Below are 13,322 nucleotides of genomic sequence, written 5' to 3' on the forward strand. Positions count from 1 at the left end.
TTAAATGATCATGAAAATTTTGAAGAATTCTGTAAAAGAAAAATAAAATTATTTCCATTTCAATAATTTTTCCAATGTTAGAGTGTTTGATTTTCATTTATGACTTATTTGTGTTTATTTTACTTTTCCTGTGATACCTCCTGTGTGTGTGTGTGTGTGTGTACTCACCTATTTGTGCTTGCGGGGGTTGAGCTTTGGCTCTTTGGTCCCGCCTCTCAACTGTCAATCAACTGGTGTACAGATTCCTGAGCCTAGTGGGCTCTATCATATCTACATTTAAAACTGTGTATGGAGTCAGCCTCCACCACATCACTGCCTAATGCATTCCATCCGTTAACTAATCTGACACTGAAAAAGTTCCTTCTAACGTCTCTGTGACTCATGTGGGTACTCAGTTTCCACCTGTGTCCCCTTGTTCGCGTCCAAGGAACGTGTCCCTTGTTCGCGTTGTGTGTGTGTGTGTGTGTGTGTGTGTGTGTGTGTGTGTGTGTGTGTGTGTGTGTGTGTGTGTGTGTGTGTGTGTGTGTGTGTGTGTGTGTGTGTGTGTGTGTGTGTGTGTGTGTGTGTGTGTGTGTGTGTGTGTGTGTGTGTGTGTGTGTGTGTGTGTGTGTGTGTGTGTGTGTGTGTGTGTGTGTGTGTGTGTGTGTATGTGTGTGTCTGCGTTCATGAGTGCGTGCGTGAGTGCATGCGTGGGTGCATGCTTGCTTGAGTGCTTGCTTTCTTGCGTGCTTGCTTGTGTGTGTGTGTGTGTGTACTCACCTAATTGTGCTTATGGGGGTTGAGCTCTGGCTCTTTGGTCCCGCCTCTCAACCGTCAATCAACTGATGTACAGATTCCTGAGCCTACTGGGCTCTATCACATCTACATTTGAAACTGTGTATGGAGTCAGCCTCCACCACACCACTTCCTAATGCATTTCATTTACTAACTACTCTGATACTGAAAACGTTCTTTCTAATGTCTCTGTGGCTCATTTGGGTACTCGGCTTCCAGCTGTGTACTCACCTAGTTGTGTTTGCGGGGTTAAGCTCTGGCTCTTTGGTCCCGCCTCTCAACCGTCAATCAACAGGTGTACAGATTCCTGAGCCTATCGGGCTCTGTCATATCTACACTTGAAACTGTGTATGGAGTCAGCCTCCACCACATCACCCCCTAATGCATTCCATTTGTCAACCACTCTGACACTAAAAAAGTTCTTTCTAATATCTCTGTGGCTCATTTGGGCACTCAGTTTCCACCTGTGTCCCCTTGTGCGTGTTCCCCTTGTGTTAAATAGACTGTCTTTATCTACCCTATCAATTCCCTTCAGAATCTTGAATGTGGTGATCATGTCCCCCCTAACTCTTCTGTCTTCCAGCGAAGTGAGGTTTAATTCCCGTAGTCTCTCCTCGTAGCTCATACCTCTCAGCTCGGGTACTAGTCTGGTGGCAAACCTCTGAACCTTTTCCAGTTTAGTCTTATCCTTGACTAGATATGGACTCCATGCTGGGGCTGCATACTTCAGGATTGGCCTGACATATGTGGTATACAAAGTTCTGAATGATTCTTTACACAAGTTTCTGAATGCCGTTCGTATGTTGGCCAGCCTGGCATATGCCGCTGATGTTATCCGCTTGATATGTGCTGCAGCAGACAGGTCTGGCGTGATATCAACCCCCAAGTCTTTTTCCTTCTTTGACTCCTGAAGAATTTCCTCTCCCAGATGATACTTTGTATCTGGCCTCCTGCTCCCTACACCTATCTTCATTACATTACATTTGGTTGGGTTAAACTCTAACAACCATTTGTTCGACCATTCCTTCAGCTTGTCTAGGTCTTCTTGAAGCCTCAAACAGTCCTCTTCTGTTTTAATCCTTCTCATAATTTTAGCATCGTCCGCAAACATTGAGAGAAATGAATCGATACCCTCCGGGAGATCATTTACATATATCAGAAACAAAATAGGACCGAGTACAGAGCCCTGTGGGACTCCACTGGTGACTTCACGCCAATCGGAGGTCTCACCCCTCACCGTAACTCTCTGCTTCATATTGCTTAGATACTCCCTTATCCACTGGAGCACCTTACCAGCTACACCTGCCTGTCTCTCCAGCTTATGTACCAGCCTCTTATGCGGTACTGTGTCAAAGGCTTTCCGACAATCCAAGAAAATGCAGTCCGCCCAGCCCTCTCTTTCTTGCTTAATCTGTGTCACCTGATCGTAGAATTCTATCAAGCCTGTAAGGCAAGATTTACCCTCCCTGAACCCATGTTGGCGATTTGTCACGAAGTCCCTTCTCTCCAGATGTGTTACCAGGTTTTTTCTCACGATCTTCTCCATCACCTTGCATGGTATACAAGTCAAGGACACTGGCCTGTAGTTCAGTGCCTCTTGTCTGTCGCCCTTTTTGTATATTGGGACCACATTCGCCGTCTTCCATATTTCTGATATGGAAGTTGGTAAGTACCCGACGGCCTTGACCTTTGAATCTTTGCACTAATGCCATGACGTTTGTGGTCAGATGGATGTTATCACGTATGTGTTCTTGTTGGAAGGTTTCAGTGGCAGTTCTCGAATCTGTATGTATGATAACATGTTGTCTGTGTTCAGCAAGAGTATGTTCCAAAGCATTTTGAATGGCTAGCATTTCTGTTTGTAAAGTTGAACACCCGTTTGAGAGTCTCCAACTAACTACAGAATTTCCTGCATGAACAAATCCACAAAGGCAGTGACGAGGGTTCGAACCTATGTCCGAGAGCATCCCATACACTGCCTTAATCGACTGATTTACAACAAGGTTAAAAGAATTGCATCCAGAAGTTCTTCTGACTTTACTTGGACCCTGCAGCCTCTCCGAGACACAAACCATGATTTTACGCAATTACCCCATGCACTCGAGCTCTGTCAATAGGCCGTTCTACCTCTTCGCCCTTACTTCATTACACACAGAAATGACAATAGCGTGATGCATCAAATGAACAAATACATATGGGCCGTAACGAGGGTTCGAACCTACGTCCGAGAGCATCCCAGACGCTGCCCTAATCGACTGAGCTACGACATGGTTAAAAGAATTGCAACCAGAAGTTCTACTTCAACTCTACTTCAGAATGCGCTCTATAAGTCATCTTAATTATTGGGACCGCTTAAAAGTTGACACACACTCCCGCTACACAAACACACCTTGACCTTGACAAACACCTCCAAGAATTACCGGATTCATACGTCAGGCTGCGAGCAGCCGCGTCCAAAAGCCTTTTTTGACCATACGACTAACCGGCGGGCCGAGAGGCCATTGAACCCCAGAAGCTACACAATGAAAAACGCTGACATGTGAAGAGTTTTTTAAATTTGTCAGTTACCAATCCAGTTTGGACTTGGGACTTTGCCAAGTGATGGTTCACTGACTTAAGTTTATTGTCTGTCTCTTGTGTTGAATGATTCCGTTGATCTTGAGTTGCCACTACTTTTGCAGTTGTTTTTGTGGATTTTTATGGTCTGGTGTCTTGACTACCCGACTGTTGTTGGTTGTCTGTATGTCCATGTCGCGTTGTTTGTCCTCTTGTACTCTGTCTTGTCTCATTCTGTTTCTTGTGTAACTGTGGTCTGCTGCAGGATCTTGTCCATTATTACACAAGTGATTTCTTGAGTCTGTTGTTGTGAGGCGTTCTTCATCATCTGTAGGCAATTGATAATGGTCTCTGCCATGATCTTCAGGATGTTTTTATAGCTGGATTTCGGTAAAACAGTAAATTTGCTGTGTTGATTCCGAAAGTGATTGCTGTTCCTCCCATGTCTCACACTTGCCTTCTGGACTGTGTCTTGCCCTCCCACATCTCACACTGGTCCTGTATTGCATGTCCGCTCCACCCATCCTCACACACTTGCTTTATAATTATATAAAATATAATTGTGACTGTAAGGGTTGTATACGTGCCCGTCTTCTCTGGAATTACATGGGGTTGTATTGCAGCACCCCCTCCCCCTCCAACCACCAGACGTATTCAGTACTGTACTCCGGCTTCTCCCAAAATGCCACATATAAGACTTGTGTTTTATGATAGTGAAGCAAGACACTTATCTTACTTATAATATAGTCTGTGGGTTGGTTGATGTTGTTGTTGTCGTGTTCCTCCTTTACGGACAACCCAACCCACAACTCGGTAGAGTGCTTATACTTCACTAGGAGATCACCCTTGGCGCTTCTGGCTCTTGGAGAGGGGCTCAACGTCACACATTTAGGGGATGCGGCTCCAACACCTAGCCTCGTTGTCACGTGCACACACCCACTCGAGCCGCTGTGACTCCCCACTCTCTCTCCTTAGGTAATATGATCTCCTCGATCCCCTTTTGGCTTATTAGTACTACTTTCTACCCTGTCCAGAGCAGTGGTTCTTGGTTCTTTCTCTCTCTCTCTCCTTCTTTACTACCTCCTGGGAAGCCTCACTAGGACAAGGGCAAACACCAGCAAATTGGAATACATTTACTGGACAAAGCACATACACGATACATACACACATATAATAATAATGAATCCCATACTCTATACTATTACAATCAGGTTGCTCTCCAACACAACCAGAACTCTACCATCAGCTTATCAAGTGGTATCCTATCTCCTGGTTCACCACCTGATACTATCAACCTCCTCAAGTTGATCAAGTCTACATACACTGTTGCACCATCAGCAAGAGAATATATATATGTATCTATAAATGTGTACAAAGAAAATCAGCATTTGCATGCAATAACATATATCAGTATAAATGTTCATTGATACACAACAATGATCAATCGATCACTCTATCAGTCCTAGAATGCATACGTCTGTAGGTAATCCAGCCTACGACTGTAACTCTAAACTTCAGTATAAAACACTCCTTGACATAAGAATGCAAACAACCACTCACCTCTCACTGCGTCTTGCACTCTAATGACAACCAAACACTATCAACTCCCTACAAGTAATCCACCAGAACTTCCCTTCCACCTCTGGAAGTTCACTACCCTGATATCTTCAGGTTCTTCCGGGCTTCACTACCGGGATCCTCTGCAGCTCCTCCAGGCTGCTATCATGAAGTTTTCTCGAGCAACTAAGGTGCTCCACCCTTCTGCTAAGTTCCTCCACAGCTCTCTTGGCTGCTACACCATGAAGTTTCCTCGAGCAACTATGGTGCTTCTCCACCTCTACAGAAGCACGTGACACTCCTCTTCACTGCTGCTTCTCCTCAAAGCTCGAGGTTCTCTCCTCCACTACCTTGGAGTCTCATCAATTACCTCATCTAGGCTGGCTTCGAAGTTCTCAGCAACTTCTTCCCCAAAGACAAACCTGCAACCCATCGACACTCCAATAAATTTGTTTCCCCTTTAACACATAAGCAAAAATAATCACACAATATGTTTGTCTCCAACCTCTATCTGTCCTCTACATACAGTGAGAGTGAACTCCCCCGTTTTGGGCGGGTCCATACTCCACCTCGCCCGGCGGCGGTCCTCACTCGCTGGGAGGGTCTTCCTCCGTCAGGAGCCGGGCTCCCTCAGTCGTCTGTCAGAGCTCAGAGGGGACGGACGTCGCTCCGTGCTCCTCCCTCTTCACTCTCCTATTTCAGGCTTTCTGCCTTATTAAAACATGTCTAACTTATAAATAAACATCGCTACTGTCGCTGGGCACACGACCAACTACAAGCAATCACTATGAACTGGCGTATATCGTGCTTACCACAGATTAACTGGTCGAGGGCGCTTCTCCCTATGACGGCGTCTGGTCACCGCGCTTCCACGGCCCACAATAATGTCCCTGGCCGGCTTGATACTCTCTTCTTCGACCAGGACTTGAGACCACAACGTTCCCAGCTCAGTTCCACAGCTGGCACGTCTACACACTTCTCTTCTCTTCGAGATATATCACTAGGGGTTCCCTTCTGACGGGAGCTCAACGGAGCGCAGCTTTTCCCTGCGATGTCTGGCACTCAAGTGAGGTCAAAGCCCTTCCAGAAGCGAGCCTCACGCCTCCAGCAAAATGTCCACATCTCCTAGCCAGTCATTTATTTGTTTTCTTCCTCATCGCCCATAATCTTAAACTGCTCATTGAATCCACCATACTATTTTTCATATGGGTTATCACCTCAATATTTGCTAGACCTTCTAATCAGGTCAGGCTTGCTGAATAACTCTCAAGGAGGGAGACTCGTTTCTCCTTTAGGCTGAGATCATAACACTCCCCTCCCCTCATTTTTGAGAGTTATTCCAGTGGCAAAGCTCGGGATAATACATCCGCCACCACACTGTCTCGTTCTCCAACCGATTGGTTCGAACGGTTGATCTGCTTACGTACTCCCTTAAGAGTCTACAATTAGTTCGTTGCTCCTTGCAACATCTGGCTCACAACTCTCCAGAAACACGATCTTCTCATAAACGATTTGACTTCTCTGGCACCTCTTGGCTAGGCTGTCCTCCTTGGACGCCTGCAATCCATTGGTCCACTCTACTTATTGTTTCCACCCTCCGTTACCTCGACTTCTTCTCTTCACGTCCAGAGTCAGACGTCTACTGTCTGTACCTCCTCTGTCGTCTTCACACTTCCATCCACTGCCATTATACTTCCGTCTCCTGTCATCGTACTTCACTCCCTCGTCTTCACCGACGATTCTCCCTTTCGTCTCCTCATTTATCCGAGACATCATCCTGTTTGACTTCCATCGAGTCCTCGGCTTTCTACTATTCATCCATGCCTGCATCATCATCCTCTTCCCACATCTCTCACCTTTATACAATTCCCTTTCTTCTCCTTCAACTCTTCTTCGTTCCCTAAAGGTTTCTTCGAGCACTGTACTACACTCAACAGCACTCGACCGTACATGCCGCTTTACCTCTCCTAGAGTGCTCGTAAGCATCTCTCCACACATACTGTCTCTACTCCTCTCATTTTCTCGGCTATTACTCTTCTTCACTATCTTTTCTCCACGTTGTCTGTGAAACATGTCAACTCTTGACATCTCAAACAACTTAACTCCACTATCCATATGCCTCAGTGCTCGTGGACAACTTGACGCTCTACTTCCGTCCTCAGTCTGTCCACATCTTTCCTCATTCCTACTCAGCACAGTTGCATTCACCTTCCGACTCTTAATTTCAGCAGTCTGGGCTCTACTCAGGTCCGCTCTCTTCACATGATTCTTCTTCGGCTGGGTCATCCTCACTTTCGACCTCACCGAGACTTCATTTTCCTGGGCTGGACCTTCATCAAACAGCCATGCTATATCTACGTCGATATCTTCCACCGGCTGAATCGACACTGTCTCATCTTCTCCAGCGTCTTCCTCGTCGGCCACCTCGGCATTCATCACTACCGAGACAGGGTACTCAATTGCTTGGCGGTCTCCTGACTCATCTCCTCGGATGTCAGTCAGGTTCACACTCTCAGGTGTCCCACCCGTGCCGTGGCCTTCTTGGCACTCCTCTGGCACAGTCTCAGCCATGACTCTTGTCAACACCTTTGTCCCGCACAAGTCATTCCCCAGGATCACTTGGACTCCTGGAACAGGTATGTCGGGGCATACTCCCAACATCACCTCTGCCGACACATATTCCACCTTAGCTGACAGTACAAATGGGCATGTCACTTTCAGACAACAACCCATATACCTTCATCTTACTCCTGCCAGCTAACCGTCGATCATTCCCAATCAGGCTTCTCGCAATCAAGCTCTGATTAGCTCCGGTATCTCTTAAGATACCAACTTCTACCTCAGGTTGGCCTCCTACACTGATCCAACCTTTGCTCATGAACGGCCTATACCTCTCGTTCGCTAAGTTCACCTTCTGTGGTTTGTCTTGGAACACATTGGCATATTTACTTCGGGGGTCACACATGGCCAGGGTCACAACTCTCTTGCCCTGTCGACAATCTCGCATCACGTGACCCAATCCGTTACATTGGTAACATCTCATCTGGGAGAAATCTCTCCTATACGTACCAGAGTAGCTCTGACTCTGCCCACTCGTATTGGAGTTCCTCGGGCCAGACGTACTACTCGTACTCTGTGGGGCTTTACTGGACTCTTGATTTCCTGGATAACGATCAGTTTCTCGTTTTGCTCCTCCATCTTCACTTTCAGACGAAGTGCGCGACCTACTCTTCTGAGTTTTAGGGTACTTACTTTTATCTGCCCATTTATCAAAATTTTTCTCACCCCAGACTCTTCTGGGTCTTTCATAATTTCTTCCTCCCCAGATTCCACTGGGTCTGCCATTGTTGCATCTCGCCTCGCTTCTCACTCTGTTCTCCCTCAAGCTCTTATATGCTTCGGTAATCATATCCGCCCTATCTGCGGCATCTTTCACCTCCATTATCCCTGCTTCTTGGATCTTGAACTTTGTTTCTGGATGCATCATCTCCAAGAACTTCTCCATGACCATCAGTTGCTTCAGGTCAGCGTAAGATCCAACTCCAGCAGCCTCAATCCACTTCTGGAATCGTCTTTCCAGATCTCTTGCTGTCTCAGCAAAAGTACACGCTCCAACTTTCACCATCTCCCTGAAGCGCTTTCTATAAGCTTCTGGGGTTAACTGAAACGAGCGCAATATGCTGCTCTTTACTGTGGCGTAATCCTGGCACTCTTCCAGTGACAATTGGGTGTATGCCTCCCTGGCTGCACCGGTCAATCTTAACTGGACCAGCTGGGCCCATTCCTCCTGTGGCCACTCCTTGATACTGGCTACCTTTTCAAAATGCTCAAAGAAGCTCTCTGCCTCTTCGGGAACAAACAAGGGAATGTCCTTCTCCCTAACCCCAACATCTGGTGGGTGTGATACCTGGGAGGTGCTCTCTGGCAACCCATGTTCAATCCTTTGCTCAGCCAAGGTTCTATTCGCTTCTATCTGCATTTGTTTTGTTCTCTCTTTTTCTTTTTCGACTTGGGCTTTTTCTTTCTCCTGTTCCAACTCCAGTTCCCTTACTCTGGTTTTCTCTTTTTCTTTCTCCTGTTCCAACTTCAGTTCTCTTACTCTGGTTTTCTCTTTTTCTATTTCCAGTCTTTTTTTCTCTTTTTCCTTCTCGGCTTCATTTTTCATCTGGAGTTCCAATTTCATCTTTTCCAGCTGGAACTGTCTCTCCTCACGCTGTTGTTGGATCTGGAGCTCTAACTGGAATCTCTCCAAGCTCCTATTTCGGCTACTCCTACTACTGCGGCTACTCTTGCTGCTCCTACTCGATCCCTGGGATCTCACTTCATCCTGCCCATCATCCTCCTTTCCACTTTCAGCTCCTTTTTGGGCTCCTTGCTCTGCCGCTTCACTTCTGGCTCTTAACTGCCTCAGGATCTCATCCTTCATCCCAGCTACCTTAGATGCTTTCAACCTAATGCCACATTTTCTGCTATTTGTTCCAATTGATCCCTCGTGCAACTGTCGGAAAATCCGACACCATTTAATAATCATACAGATAATAGCTGTATTACCCACAAGTTACCCATAGAAAACGTAACTTGTAGTGGAATTACCGTCTATAGAAAACGGGATATCATCACCACATACTATTATAATTCACCAGCTATTTGCTGGGAATTATTCTTAAATACATTAGTCTTTGGACTTTACCATCATAAAAACATCTTATATAAATTAACTTAATTATCAATATTAAAGTAGAGTAAATGTGACCCTTCTATCACTTTCTGAAATCTGGACAAAGTAGGCCAGGCGTCAGGGAGGAAGGAGGGCAGCCATTGTTGTGTCACCTCCGAGACGTGTGGAGTAAATTTGGCTCCTATCATATCTGGACAATGTCGGCCAGACGTCAATAGAATGGAGTGTTAGATGCAGCCATTGTTTTATATTGAGACCAGAGGCTCACACGGGAGCAAATTCGGCTCCTGTTAAATTTACTTGGACGTAGTGTTATGGAAGCCAAAGGTGTACCATTGTCAACACGCTGTCTACAAATTCAAGTTAAGTCTATCCGAAACCCGTTTATCATTCATTTATGGCCATTAATGTCAGGATAAAGGGTGACCCGGTTAGATCACATGGAAGCCTCAAACTAAAGGTAATTAAGCCAGGTCTTCATGTTCCATGTACTGTTTTCTCTGATATACTTGTCATATATAGGTATCTGGCTTCACAGCTAGCGCACTTTTGACAGGTCAAGACGAGGATGCAAGATTTGTGCACCAGTTACTGGGTGATATGGAAGCTACCTCAAAGAGGATAATTTGGTGTCTACACCCTAGTTATACCTGGTGGACTAACCTGCTGTACTATAAGATAAGGAACCTCATCAATGTATGTAGTTACTGTAGTTTGATTGGCTGCATATATATTAATTTAATAACCCCCCCTAATGTGTAGAGGATCGATTTGTGAGATTAAGAGATTATTGCAGAAATACAGTCCACTTAACATTATACAAATTGCTATCGAAGTATATAAATCAACGTAAATATAAATTCATATAAATTAAATAAATATAAATCTCACAGGTCGGTTCCCACATTATTTGGACCTTCGGAACCGGAATATTCGGTCCTATGAACCCACATTTGGTCATCTTAGTACCGGATGAACCAGTTATCCAGTGGATTCATTAAATATACTAGTGCAGTGTTATTTAAACAAAGCCAGCAGTCAAGACGGCAGCGTAGCCTCGAGGGAGCTCAGGAGCCTCCCTCAGCCCAGTTCAGCTTCGTCAGCGGTTTCATGCACACCCACAGATATTTGGTGGCGTGTTATTTCGTGAAATGACAGCGCTAATATTGAAGCCAGCCAAATTAGTGACTGTGTCTTCGCGAGATTGTTCACGGATTTCGTGGTGTTACATTTCGCGAGAGATTATCTACGAATTTTGTGGACTTTATTTCGCGAGGTCACTAATAATATTTAATACTTCTAGATAATATTAGAAGTTTCATAGAGGCTAATTAAGAGGCTATTATCAATAATTGTGTATATTATTTCTCCAAAATAGAGAATTATTTAATATATATTGCACTAGTGATCACAGTATATTTACTAATTGCCAACCCACAACAGGGTAGGATATTACCATTGACTAGTTGAACTATTATCGTTCATCCTAGTCCCATTATTACCATAGTCAGTTGTACTATATTGATCAACCTAACACCATTAATGAATGGTCCAGACCCTATTTTGGGTGTAATTTTTATCAACTCGAGTTGAGTTGTATATATAATAATTTACTTATGATCATTACACCTTTGAGTGATTAATTAGTGTCTCTTCCATCCTAGGGTGATATAGAGGAGCTAACCTAAAGGTACTTCCAGTGACACTGGTTTATCACTCAAATCATTAGTGTGTATGATTGTATATATATATAATGTGTATTAATTTTAAGTGCTAACCTCTAGTAGAGGTAGGATTATTGCCTAGTGAGTGCAGAATTTACCCTAGGCTATCATTAGAGTTTGTTCAGTATTATGAGCAGCCCAAGTACAAGCCCCACAAGGCTTCTCCAACTAGCCAGTATGGATAATGCAGGGAGAATGAAAAGAACCCTTGCAGGTCTTAAAGGCCACTTAACAAGACAGATCAAGAAATGTGAAGATTTGTCACAACAATCAACAGTTGATTATGCTGACCTGGAAAGCTATTATCAAGCAGCTGCAGGTAAATTTGAGCAAATCAAATGCCAAATGGCTGTCCTTGTGGGGACAGACTACTACCATCGATTCATCGGTAGCCCTACTAAATATCAGGGTATAACCATGTTAAACTCTGCAGGAGGTAAATTACTCTCAGGCCCAGTATCAAGCCTGAGGAGACCTATGCCTGCAGATAAACAATACCAGTAGAAACCTAAATTTGTCAGCTGATTATATTTCTCCAGTAGCATTATACTAAGGAGATTACAGCTGACTATAGTAACAGAGGTTGATGTTAGTATCATCATTTAAAGCTGAAGATGAGTTCATGAGGCCTCAGTGGCAAATCAGTGAACAGTAGCCTAAAACAGCTACAAGTCACTGCGACCAATGTCACTGAACCCGCTGCAGTCTCAGAACCATACTTTACTTTAATGATGAGCTATTCAATCTTCTGAATCAATTAACTAAATTAAACCCCAATAAATTTGATGACTGATTTGATACATTTATTATTTAATCAAGATGTATTTCATGGGCCTCAGTGTTTATATATCAGTGACCAGTTACCTGAAGAAACTTCAAGTTATATCTAATGTCACTGATCTCACTGCAGTCCCTGAATCATACTTGACTGTAGTACTTGATCACATTCAGTCTTCTGGGTTAAATAATATGTAATAGGCTTGAATATTAGCCTTTCAAGAGTTGACAGGGAAATGAAATCGCATTAGACTTCTAACCCCTTCAACTCTAGTACGGGACATCCGTCCTGTACGAACAGACACACAAATGTGTGATTACTAACTACTAACATCAAATTAATCTAATAATTCGAAGGAGGAGTATCGGTGTTCGTCTGTTCTAAATAGGACTTCGACCCGTGAGCAGCCCCCTGGGGAATTATGTCGGAAAATCCGACACCATTTAATAATCATACAGATAATAGCTGTATTACCCACAAGTTACCCATAGAAAACATAACTTGTAGTGGAATTACCGTCTATAGAAAACGGGATATCATCACCACATACTATTATAATTCACCAGCTATTTGCTGGGAATTATTCTTAAATACATTAGTCTTTGGACTTTACCATCATAAAAACATCTTATATAAATTAACTTAATTATCAATATTAAAGTAGAGTAAATGTGACCCTTCTATCACTTTCTGAAATCTGGACAAAGTAGGCCAGGCGTCAGGGAGGAAGGAGGGCAGCCATTGTTGTGTCACCTCCGAGACGTGTGGAGTAAATTTGGCTCCTATCATATCTGGACAATGTCGGCCAGACGTCAATAGAATGGAGTGTTAGATGCAGCCATTGTTTTATATTGAGACCAGAGGCTCACACGGGAGCAAATTCGGCTCCTGTTAAATTTACTTGGACGTAGTGTTATGGAAGCCAAAGGTGTACCATTGTCAACACGCTGTCTACAAATTCAAGTTAAGTCTATCCGAAACCCGTTTATCATTCATTTATGGCCATTAATGTCAGGATAAAGGGTGACCCGGTTAGATCACATGGAAGCCTCAAACTAAAGGTAATTAAGCCAGGTCTTCATGTTCCATGTACTGTTTTCTCTGATATACTTGTCATATATAGGTATCTGGCTTCACAGCTAGCGCACTTTTGACAGGTCAAGACGAGGATGCAAGATTTGTGCACCAGTTACTGGGTGATATGGAAGCTACCTCAAAGAGGATAATTTGGTGTCTACACCCTAGTTATACCTGG

The sequence above is a fragment of the Procambarus clarkii genome, chromosome 8, assembly GCF_040958095.1.
Source record: "Procambarus clarkii isolate CNS0578487 chromosome 8, FALCON_Pclarkii_2.0, whole genome shotgun sequence".
Classification (NCBI taxonomy): Eukaryota; Metazoa; Arthropoda; class Malacostraca; order Decapoda; family Cambaridae; genus Procambarus; species Procambarus clarkii.